Here is a 13132-nt window from a genome sequence, read left to right as displayed (position 1 = left end):
GTTATATATACACATACATACATATATATATATATATATATATACACACACACACACACACACACATATGTATATATATACAGATACTTTTGTATGAAATTCTTAAGAAGGTGATTGAAGTTCTAGTGCCTTCTATTGGAAAATGTTTGAACTGAATATAATACTTGTAGATCAAGCAAATTACAGGACACTGGCATTCAGCTTTTCAGTATGCTTTACATATAAAGATTTACAGGAAATAACATACATTTCTGATTGAAGCACAGATTTACGTACAATTTACCAATTGTCTCTTTTGAAGCCATAAATACTATGTTAATCTAGATTAACTGTAAAAATGTTTTCCATATGTGTGAATACAATATTTAGTTTGATTTAGCTGTTGGCTTATAAATTATCAAAAGTAACAATTTTTTACATTGCTCTTACTGTAGCATATACTGGTATCATTAATGTGACAGAAAGTATACTGAGAATTGTTCTCTCTGATCTTTAATTTATACACTAAATGTGATTGAAGTTCAGTACATAATTTTCAAGTCAGAACTATTACAGTATTTTTGGTAATGGATGAGAGAGATATTTTTATGCACATTTTAAAGAATTATAAAAATCATTAAGATGATGCAGGAATGAAACATTTTGTGTCTTTTGTGACCCTCTCTCTTCTGCCTAGTATCCAGTAAAATTTGACACATGTTGTGTATATATGTATACACAGTAGTGTCTAATATCCTGAATGTATTACATACACACATAAAACTGTGATCATTTTCTTTTTTTGTCTTAGTATGCCTATTCATTAAAATTTGCACTCAAAATGCTAATGTATTTAAAAAGAAGTTATGTCAGTGTTATGGTAGAAAGTAGCTTTTATACTAATATACATAAAATGAGTTATTGTTGTTGTAGTTTTAGTATACACCATTTGATATCCAGTGTTTCAAGGAGAACTGATTTTGCTCACCCATTCAACATTGTAATGGTAATCTCTTTGACAAATATCTTATTGTGTATTCTTGTAGTGACTTCAAGTATGCTTCTCATTTATTAATATATTATGCTGTTAAGTACAAAAGTTCATTATTTAAAAGGCACATCTACACTATTTAAAGTACAAATGAATGATATACTGAAAAATAGTGTCTTGTTAAAACTTAAATATCTCAATGTAAATTCTTACTTCTTCAAATGAAGGTAAAATTGAAGAGAAAAGAAAAGTGTGCCATTAAAAGCATAAAGCGTAATAAATTTTAACTTATTGTGAAGAAGATTTAAAACTAACACTGGTTTTTAAGCCACAAATAAAGCTCAAAGATAGTTTTATATGCATCTGATTTAGTTTATAATATAGCAGAGCAATAACAGTCTATTGTACTTGTAGCTTTAGAATGTCTGTACATAAAAAAAAAAGACAACATTTAGGCAATGTAGCTCAGACATTATTTTTATGTAGATTACCATATCCTTAAACATTTAAATATCTGTTTGTTCTTGAAGATATTCCATAAGGTATTATGCATACTTAACTTTTTAAGCCATATTTGCAAACAGTGAAATTTTTTTATCTAACCATAAGCAGTGTTATTTTACAGAGGTAGCTTTACTGTAAAAATAATAGGTCTGTAATTTTTTTAATGTCTGTTGAACAAAAAACTTCAATGAATCTGTTAACTGAAATTAATTTATACAGTATTGTATATACACAGGTAGTCTAACTGTTAGGCCTAAATGTAAAATATTTTTATGCTCACGATCAGTTGATGTTAAGTGAGCTCAATGGCACCTAGACTTAATCATGGTAGTTTAAAATTTTTATCTTGACTAATGGTTATTGAGTGGGTACAAATTAGCATACTCAGCACAGTACTTCACAGATTTTGAATTGTATCAAGTGTTGCACTGCTCAGAGCAAGTTAGTCAAAGCACAAAAGTGATATGTCTGTATTTGAGTTTTCATCACAAGATCAACAAGCAAGAGCTGCATACAATAACAGTCATTTTCATAAAACCCAGGGAAATTGGCAGCTATTTATGTTTTCAGCTCTGTTCAATAGACACACTTGAATTGTAACAGTGTACAAGCTAAATCTTAATATGAATGACCTTAGTTTTATAGTGTTATTTTTCAAATGTATCTCATTGTATAATTCTACAAAATGCACCATTAGAGCATGTTGTTGTATAAAAAGAAAATTATAAACAGTTTCTATATTTTTAATATATTACAGTATATACCTAGTGAATGTTAATAATTGCTCTTTTTATGTGGAAAACTCCAACAGTGAGATTTCAACTTAATTTTTGATGCAATAATGATGCTGTTCCAAACATCAATTAATTAAGTGCAACACCATGGTACATCAGTATTTAATAGTCTTAACTACTACATTTTATATTGTCAACTTGCAACACATAATATATAGATTGTTTCTTGAAATATCTTTAATAAATGTTAGTAGTTAGTTGTACCTTGAAGAATAATCAGTGTGACATGAGATTGTTCATTCATATGTATGTGTCTGAATATTTCAAAGAAGTTTCTAATTTTGACTCCATAACATTGCATTGTTTTACGTACTTGAAAAGCCTGAAAGTTAAGTGATTATTTTACTGTTAAGTAATATGGAATTGCATTGTTTTTACATGCTCAGAAAATGTTTTCATAAGACAGTTATTTCAATAAATGTTAAATATAGAGTGGGGGAAATGTTTTTTTTTAGATTTTATTCAAAAACATAGAAAGAAGCAAGATTTTGTGTGATTTTTGTTTATTGACAGACAGTTAATGCTTTATATGTTTGTTTTCTTTAATACTTTATATTGTGTTATATGAATTTGGATATGTGATAAGAAAATGTATGTAATTCACAAACTGATTAATGGCAGAGTATTGGCAGTTCATTTTATGTGTGTTTACTTTTCCAAAAGGAGTTTTCTACTTTTCCATATTAGAGCAAAACTATTGTTATTGCTCAGAAATGCATGTATTTATTACCCAATGCAGTATGTTTATTTACCTGGACCTTATTAGTATGATAAAAATAATATATATATATAGTGAGAAATTTGTATATGAATTAAATGTACTCAGAATTGCACTTTATGATTACTTTGATATTGTACATCCATACCTGTGTTACTTCTAAAACATTATAAATATTGCAAAATGTATATGATTTATAAATAGTTGAATTACAGTAAAACTTCCAGCATATCACATTTACATGTTAGATAACTTGGGTTGTATGAATCGTGGCATCCTTCCCACTATCTATTGAGTCCTTAAAGTCAAAGGTTTTTATGCTATTAGGTGAATATATATATTTCTTAAACTATCATTAAAATCTTAAATAATTCTACCATTCTTAATAATCCCAGAGCATATAAAGTATTAGTAATACTGTCATTTTGGTGGTGTTATACTCATATTTCATACAGTGTTTGATCAGAGTTTATTAAAATTTTAGAGGAATATATTTTAAATGCTAAATTTTTAACAAGATCAGAAATTTTCAGTTTTTTTATCTAGTACAATAGCTTGTGAAATGATATATTTCTTTTTTCCCTTAATTTGTAAAATCTAGTCTACTATATTGGCCACAGTTTATAATAGCCACTGTTTTGACAGTTTTCATCAAGTTTAATCTTCACTAAACAGGGAGCCAAAGGCCACCTGTTTTAACCAATTACTCCACTATTCATTAGTGTATTGTCTGTCAGTCAGTCAGTAAACACTAAAATGACATCACATGAGGGATGCTTAATATCACAATTTGTACTGTCATTATGTCAGTAAAATCTGTGCATGCCATGAATCGTGAGAAGAAATATGCACACTGTAGGCTACAACATACACAGCATGACATATGAACTTCATAAGCAAGAAATAAAAGTATTTGTTACACTTAATTTCAGTTTTATTTACTCTTGAAACAGAACACATTTAGGGACCCTATGGAAGTACATCTAGTTTTTATAAATAGTCAAAATAAAGTTTTAATTGGCCAGAAAAATCTTTATATAAATTGTGCTTCAAATTATTTGTTGGTCACGTTAAATCTTGCATCTAATATCATCCTCCATCTGAGAAATTTGGGACCTGATGACAGTTTAGTGTACAACAAATTATTTTATTATTGAGTAAGTAAGTTATTATGTCTGCACTTTGATACTTAGTATGATACTGATTTGCACTCAGTCTACACGTGTTAAAACTACCTGTTCAGCCAGGTAAGAATAGCAATTCCTTAAGGCTGTTATAGACAGCTTTGATTTTGTGTATGTATCATACTGGACTTTAAAAATCAATAGTGATAAAAGATTAAATGTAGAATGTGATAAAATATTAAAAAAACAACAGAAGTGTATTTTTATCATTTCATCAGGTTTTATGTTACTGTTGTAATAAAGTATTCATTGTTGTATGTGTAAATGAGCATGAAAAAAATTTATATAAGAAATAAAACTTATTCATGTGGTGTGCCTTAAGTAAACAAAAAAAAATGGTTCATATTTTCTAACACAGAGAATTCATAAAATTATTGATTGTAAAAAACAAAATTGTGTTCACTGTCCCAGGCTGTTGTACCATTCTTGAATATCATCAACTCTTTCTCTCCACAGTTTTATGTATTCCATTGAAATTAACCAAAAGTTTATTTTTTTGGAGTTAATGAAAACTTCATGAGTGTAGTTGATCATGGCAATTTTCTGAGTGAAGTTCCAATTTGGTTTGTTTTTCTTTCTTTTATAAGTTAAATGTAGGCTATATAATTTTTTTTCATCTTTCTCTCTCCAGATTACAGTTGAAATAATTTAAGAAATTTTGAATAGATTACCTTTGCGCTATAAGACACATTAGTGGTTTAATTGAATATTAATTAGCCAGAAAAACTATTGTGTGAAAAGTGTGTAATTGTATCTTTCAATATTTGAACTGAAGTATAATAATTAAAATACCACTGGGTTCTAACATAATGGTAAGTTTTTCACAAGATTTGAGTCATCAAAAAATATTGTAAGATAAGATGAAGAAATAACAAAAAAAGCAGTTCTGTAGTTAATAAGTTCCTTCAGAAAGACTTCCATGTAGATATTTAGTACACATAATTCTTTGTAATTATTAAGGTGGAAAAAAAATTGTGAACCATCAGTTTTCCAGTTCTTACACCCTGATTGCTCAGTGGTAAGTTTGAGGGCTTATAATGCTAAAACTTTGGTTTTTATACTTATAGTGGGCACAGCACAAATAGCCCATTGTGTAGTTTGGCACTTAACAACAAATAAACTTCCACTTCTATACATAAGAATTGCTAATCACTAAAGTGTACTGCAAACTCTGAATTGAAATTATTGATTTTCCTCTGGTTTGTTATATTGAACTGAAAATTGTTTTAAATAAAAAAAATATGTAACTCTAACAAGTATATGTAATTATAGTGGTATTCCTTGAACATTAACTCTTTAAACCCAAAATTTTTTGCATGTTCTGCAGGAATTATTTTCATGATTTCCTAATAATTATCATCATACCTTATAGAATTTCAATTTTCTGGATAATAACATGGTTTGGATTAGTTTTCAGACAAAGAGAGATAAATGTCATCGGACTCCATCACTGTCTGATGGATATATCGGGATTTTTGGCCAGACACTGGCAACATTCGCTCAGGTTTAAGGAGTTAACATTACAACTGCTTCCAATACTCACATTATCGAAGAGCTGGTTTTCAATAAGAGTTTTGCTTCAGGATTGCTGAATTTCATATTAATGTAATATATTAACGAATTTTCTTTTTCGATAAACAAGAAAATTATCACAGTTTTCTTGATACATAATTATGTTGTGAGTGTTGCAAGGATTCCAAGTTGTGTCTCCATTTTTTGTTCTACATATTTCATATTTATATAAAGGTAAAAAAAGTTAAATGTTTTAGAAAAGAGTTTTAAGATTTCATAAATAACGAACCATTATCTACTTGAGATTTATTTCGTGTGAAACAGTGGCACATTTTCAGAATAAAAAAGTGTTAATTAGTAAACTAGTTGATTACATGTTCATTTTTATAAAGAAATTTAAGATAGTTTAATAATTTTGTGTAATTCTGTGGGATGTTTTACAGAAATCTTGGTGTTTAAGAAATGGCAGCTTATATCTGTTCAATAACTTTAGTAAAAGTGTCTTGTTTTCCCTTTAACTAAGGTTATTTGCCCTTAAAACAGTTGACATAAAATAAGTTAATGCAGATAAAATATGTCATTTAATAAAAAGTATTGTAGCATATAAATTTATTCTGTTTATGTTTAAAATAGATGATTTTACAGGTATAAATTCAGTATCTTGTAACCTCATAAGTTTATTTAAGCCAATTCAAACAGTTCCTTAGAGGAATCTGGGTAAGGGATGGAATGCCTATTTTGGTATGATGTTTTCAGAAATAAAACTTGAATATTAATGTTTGAATTTGGGTTTTGATATTGTGTGACAAATTAATGACTTCCTAGCATATGAAAATATTTCAGTAAAGCTAATAGCTAATAGGCAAATACCAAATCTGAAAAAAAAAGACTTAATTTTGGAGTTGAATTACATGACACCATACAAAAGTGTTGGACCTGTTCTAAATTCAAGCATTCCTGCCTCATGTTTTGCCCTGATGTCCTCACTTGTTGGTAAACACATGTTTTGAGGCTTTTGTATATTCTGTTGGAAAACTCTCATTTATTACTTAGAATAACTCTTTATACTATGCTAGACTTTAAATGGACGTCATTTTATAAAAATTCTAAATGTAAATCAATTTGAACAGTAGATTGAGCATATAATATGTAACATTCAAAACTCAAGCCAACTTATTTGGTTTGATTTGTTAAACAAAAGTAGCATCTCAGTCTTGAAGAAACATTGTTAAACATGTAAGATGTAATTATTATCTTATGTGTATCTTATTGAAGGTATCATGTACAGAAACAAGTTATTTAGTAATAATGAACAACTTGTAGCATTACTTTCATCTATTAGTTTCTATTGTGTGTTCTATAGTTATAGTAATATAAATAAAATTATTTTTTCCTAACTTTAATAATTTAGAAGTTTAAATGTGTTTTGCTTAAAGATACATAATATAAAAAAGAAGTACACATACATTACAAACTCTTGAAAGTTCACTGTTAGTTGAACAGCGATGGTTTTAACATTGATACTAAGATTGTTCATCCTGGTCCCACTCAATGTCCACTATCTAGTGTAAGTTCACTTTCAGCACAGGTACAGTTATTTGCACATAACTAATAGCCATGGCATGAAACAAAATCTTCAAATATTTCAGATGTTTTTTGACTTTCAAAAGAACGTGGGCTTTCATTCATAAGCATTCTTATATCATCCATTACCCTCTGTTAATTGAATGTTTGGTTTGGCTTTGTGTGCAGACATCCAAATTTTGATTTGATAATGTGCATACTTCACATGTTGACCAAAGCTGGGTTCTTATGGAGGTATATTTTGTTGTAGTGTTTTCTATCAATTGCATCCACAGCTTATTTCTGATCTCTGTGTGCCTACATTTGTAGTTTCTGTTTAGATCATAAAAGGACACAATCATTTGTATTGATGCTTTTACAACATTTGCAGTATCTACGGTGGCTAGGATATCAAGTGTATGTATGGAATTTTAACTTTTCAAAGTCTATACTGCCTTGGACTTCCACACCTTTTTATGATGTAGATACTGTATTACAAGCCCATTAAGGCATGAATGGTGGGAAGTAACATTGATACATCATCACTTACTTGAAGGCAAATGTCATGCACAGGAACATGCCTCCTAAGGTCAGCTATTGCTGTCACAGTTTGTTGGTGTATTGCAATTTGGAAAAGTAGTGTATGGCTAACACAAGCACATTTGTGTCTGATGATTTTAATGTCACTGCTTCCCTGATATTTTGTACTTTAAACTACATGCCTGGTTGCACAGCATGGTGTATCATTCTTGTGTCTCATTCCTCTTGTGATGAGAACAGTTCTAGGGTAGGTTCTTTGTCTTGTGTAGACACACAAATGGTGATTTCCCCATTGCTATACCCACCTGCAAGATAGATCTTGCACTCTGGATGATCCACAAGTTCATGTGCACTTGGTACATGTTCACATATGTGTTTGCACAGGAATTCAATAAATACTGTCTTGTTGGCTAAGAGTGACATGAAGGTAGAACTGGTGTCCAACAATCACCTGATACTGTCCTGAACCCTTAGTATCTGGCGTTCTATCATCACTTTTTTGGGGAAATGCATTCTACGAAACCAACAAGCAGCAACCCTTAGTGGAAGGGAATGATTCTTTAGCAAAAACTCAACAATAGTGGTACCATAATACTGTAAAGTGGCGCTAAATTTTTCCAAGGGACAACACTACAGATCTTACATGTAAAGTACTGCATTCAACTAGCAGAAAGGGTGCAATTTTGTCATTAAAATGAAAAATAGAAATTTGTGTTTTGTATACTATTCACAACTCAAGAATTTTGAATTCTTCCATAGTTATACATTATGTTGTGTTTTAATCCAAAAGACAAAGTAAATGCCATTTATTTTTAACTACTTACCAATGCTGTCCCAATGTTTGTTGATGCCCTGTGTGAAATATACATTTGGTGCCTCCCAACCTATTATTTTGCTATGTTAGTCAATTTGGCAGTCAGTGCCTCTCTTCAAATTGGTGCTCTGTGCAAACACACTTCTCACACTACCCACTGGATGGCCTTGCTACTTACCACATTCTGCTTGAACTGAGATATAAGAAAATGACTGGGAGAGAGAGAGAATGGAGAAAACACAACTGGTGATTAAAATATAAGACTTGCAAATAAAAACATTTCCATCACAAGAAACTACTTGGTAACATGTAGAAAACTCTACTCCACTCTTAGTTGTAATTTTTTTAAAAATCGCTTAAACTCTGACAACTTAATTCCTGAGTAATTTCAAAGAACTTTTAAGACTTGCAGTTAGTAATCATTACAGAACTCATCAACAAAATCATAATAGAACTGTGCTGAAGGTTAACAATTAAAATATTGCAGCAGAAATGTTATGATAGTCCATGAAATTTTAGTTATTATTTTCTGTGAGTTTTGATTTTTCATTAGTTTCCAATTTGTTGCTTCTCTCAGTTGATTCATAATGAAACATTTTTTACTGTTCTAACAGAAGCAAAAAAGAAACGTCTCCACCATCTCACATCATGTTTTCAACTGTAACGAAGTTCGTGTTCAAAGAAAAAAATAGCAAATAATTTTAATCATGCTCATGAATTTTATTTAAATTTCTGAAATGAGAAAATACTTCAGTTTCACTTCAAATGTTTCTTCTTTTTCCAAGGAAGTTGTTGTCACCCATTTTCATAATTTCTGAACTAGATAATAGTAAAGTATCAAGGTATCAACTCATGGCTGAGGTCAGAAACAATGCAGAAAAAAGTCAAAAACCACTTGTTGGTGGTCTTATAGATATTGCATAGTCCTAAATTTAACATCAGCATCTTCAAAATATTATTCTTCCTTGAGTATGCATGCACTAGTGTTTTATACATCACTAAAGCTAAAACATTCAACCTTTAACAAAAAAAATCACAGAAAAAGGTTCAGTGATCATTGCTTTATTTAGTTTATCTCTATAAAACTAACCAGCAGTCCATATGTTGGTTTTCTTTCCAGAGTGGTAATTTTCAGGTTAAATCTAGCACACAGATACCTGATCTCTGCAATAATTAGAAAATCAAGGACTTAGTAAGTAAAAGGACAAGACACGGTATTGAAATTGAAGCAAAAATAAACACTATTAACACTAGGTAATAAAGTTAGAGAAAAAATATACAAATCACTTTGTAAGTAAAAAAAAAAAAGGAAAACTGCATTTAATGACACATAAACTGTAACAAAAATAATAATTAGAAAATTGGTTACAAATAATCCAAAAGAGTGTATGCTCCATCTGGCACTCATAGAGCAGTCCTCTGTACCACAAGGTAAAGTAGAATACAATACAACTATTTCGTGAAACAGTAGATAGCTTTCGTGATGAGATCCTACAACAGAAAGTAGCACTTCAGGCTTAATTTAGCACATAACCAGGACCATATTTAGTATGTCCAAATCAGAACTTGGAGAAATTTGAAAAGATTTTACACATGAGATGTGTACATAAAAAAGGGAGATATGTACTATTTGCATATTACAACCCCTATATGTATACTGATTTAATTTTTATCACGTGATTCTGTGAAATTTCAAGAAAATCACAGTCTTCATTAATGGATGCTAATGTGACAGAGTGGCATAGGATGCATAAAACAATCTCTGCATACAGCAAATTTGCAGGTAAAACAAATGTGTTAACCCACGTGCTACTAACTAAATATGTAACATATGATAGAACCTCTGTTTTATATATATGTGAAAATGTAAATCAATAAAAAATTAAATAAACCTTTGAATGAGAGACAAGATAGAGGAAATACAATACAGGTGATACATATATATATATGTACACATACAGAGAACCACACCTTCAAATACCAAAAAATAAAACGCTTTATTAAATACCTATATGAAAGAAACATAATACCAAATTATGAGAATACAAAATGAGAAAGGTTGAAAATGATAGGAAAAACACAATAAAGGAAACAAAAAAATAGATAAATACTGATGTGCTAATCTTGCAGTTTGAGTAAAATTCAATGTAAACAGCTAAAATGAATCAATTAAATCAAACTCAAGCCTAAATGTTAAAGATAAGAGTTAATAAGCACTGGTAATACAAGACAAATAGAAAAATACTACAAATTATTGAATAAAATGTTTACAAAAAATATTAAGGGTATATAATCTGTACATAAAAAACTAAAACCCTTCCTGTACAATAGATAAATTACAAAATGCTCCATAAGAGTCACTAAAAACTGTATTTACACCAAAAACTCAAGCTTAAAAATACAGATTTACAAAATAATTTGAAATAAAAATGAAGTAACCAAAGCAAGAAGTTTGTTTGTTTTTGAATTTCGCGCAAAGCTACACGATGGCTATCTGCGCTAGCCGTCCCTAATTTAGCAGTGTAAGACTAGAGGGAAGGCAGCTAGTCATCATCACCCATCGCCAACTGTTGAGCTACTCTTTTACCAACGAATAGTGGGATTGACCGTCACATTATAACGTGCCCCCACGGCTGAAAGGGCGAGCATTTTTGGTGTGATGGGGGATTCGAACCCGTAACCCTTAGATTGCGAGTCGAGCGCCCTAACAACCTGGCCATGCCGGGCCTCAAAGCAAGAAGAGATTAATTGAGTATAAATATGTATTTACTTTAGGAGACCTTATGGGTCTACTTAAGGTGATGAATGGTCATTCAAAGTGGTTGTCAGTTGATGTCTTTCTGATAATATATTACAGATAGCTTCATCATTTTGGCTAGCTTGCACTTTTTCCTCATGCTCTGTTCATAGCCTCTAAAGTTTGTCTTAAGTCCTGCAGTCCTTGTGGAGCATGAAATCTATAGTGGTCTTCCAATGTGTTGCCTGGGCTTGAAAATGGTTTCTTCATTGCATTACCACCTATGAGTCATAGCTTTCTGGAATGTTATTTGAAAGTTTCAACACCAACTCGTGTTTCTACCCATCCCATTAATGATATTGTAGTGGTTGCAGTAGCCACCAGATGTCATTTGGTGGATAATGTGACATGATTTCAGAAGTATTTCCAGATATAACATTCATTGTTGGGCTAGGAGTCTTAGATGATTTGTTTCAGACTCATATTCCCACTCAAGAGCTTGGCAAAGGCTTTTTAGATTATTTTAGTCTCTAATCTAATTGGAGTGAAAACAAATATTTTTTCAATCATTTCTTAGCTCCTGGCACCTCTCCAATGGGTAGGAGATATATTTTTACATCTTTTTATCCTTTGCAGCTGCTTTATAGTCTGAAAGTACAGTATGAATAGCATCAAGTATTGAATGACAGTAGAGGATGATATACCTGAACCACTGAAGGTTGATATCAATATGGCTTGGGAATTCAGGAAGCAATTGGCAGATAACCTCCTCCAACATCTCATTTTCACCTTCATCCTGTGTTGGCAATATAATATGGAAAACAGTGACAGGGAAGATACAGTTTGTGTCTATTGGCATGGAAATTAAATAAGTATTAGTATCAACAAACTTGATGGTAAGCAGAGCTAGTTTTAACTTCACCTCATGGTATGATGATTGAAAGTTTAAAACAAACAGTCTTAAAATGTCTGCAAAGATTGATGGTCAAAGCAAGAATGATGTTTTAACTGCTGTTCTGTGCCAAATCAAAATTTATAAAAGCAGTAACTTCAGTACTAGATAATCCTTCCAGAAATAGGTCAAGAGCTTAAGTTTCAAAATAAGGTGATGATTAGTGAAACTTATATCCTATTTATAAACAGAAATTTTCCTATATTATCATCCTATAACCAAATATAACAGTTTCCTACAGGCCAGCTAAAACAAGACTCATGCTGTATATAGAACAGATTACCAGCTATACTGTTATCTGACCTGTAAGAAACTACAAAAGCCACCAATTCCCCTCTGTCCCTTGAAGTCACAGCTCAAGTTGACTTTGGTGATTTCACATCTATGTGTTTGCAACAAGAAAAGAAGGAGTATTGAACTAAGTCAAACTTTGCCTCTTTTTTGTCTTACACTGTTACAGTAACGCATAATAATATGTTTTTCCATTTGAACATACTCCTAACTTTTCAAACTTTGTCCAAAATTGAAACACTATGATTCAACTTTGCCTATTTTCTCTTTTGTACACTGCAACCACCAAATTCAACTATTTCAGGCTGACTTCTTATCATGCAGGCAAAACAGTCATAAAAGTAACACATTTTTTCATTGAATTACTCAAACTATTATTCCATAGCGTTTTCTTTCTTTAAATGTCAAATTTTTATTCTATTGTGCTTCATTTAACTCATGCATTTAACTAATGTGATTTTTTGTATTGTTACGCCTCCGTTCATTAGTTAATTTTCCGTAAAAATTCTTTCCGAAGAAACTTTACCGATACAAGTCCTTTCTTAAATAAAAC

The sequence above is a fragment of the Limulus polyphemus genome, unplaced genomic scaffold, assembly GCF_000517525.1.
Source record: "Limulus polyphemus unplaced genomic scaffold, Limulus_polyphemus-2.1.2 Scaffold0, whole genome shotgun sequence".
Classification (NCBI taxonomy): domain Eukaryota; kingdom Metazoa; phylum Arthropoda; class Merostomata; order Xiphosura; family Limulidae; genus Limulus; species Limulus polyphemus.
This window is presented reverse-complemented; position numbering follows the sequence as displayed.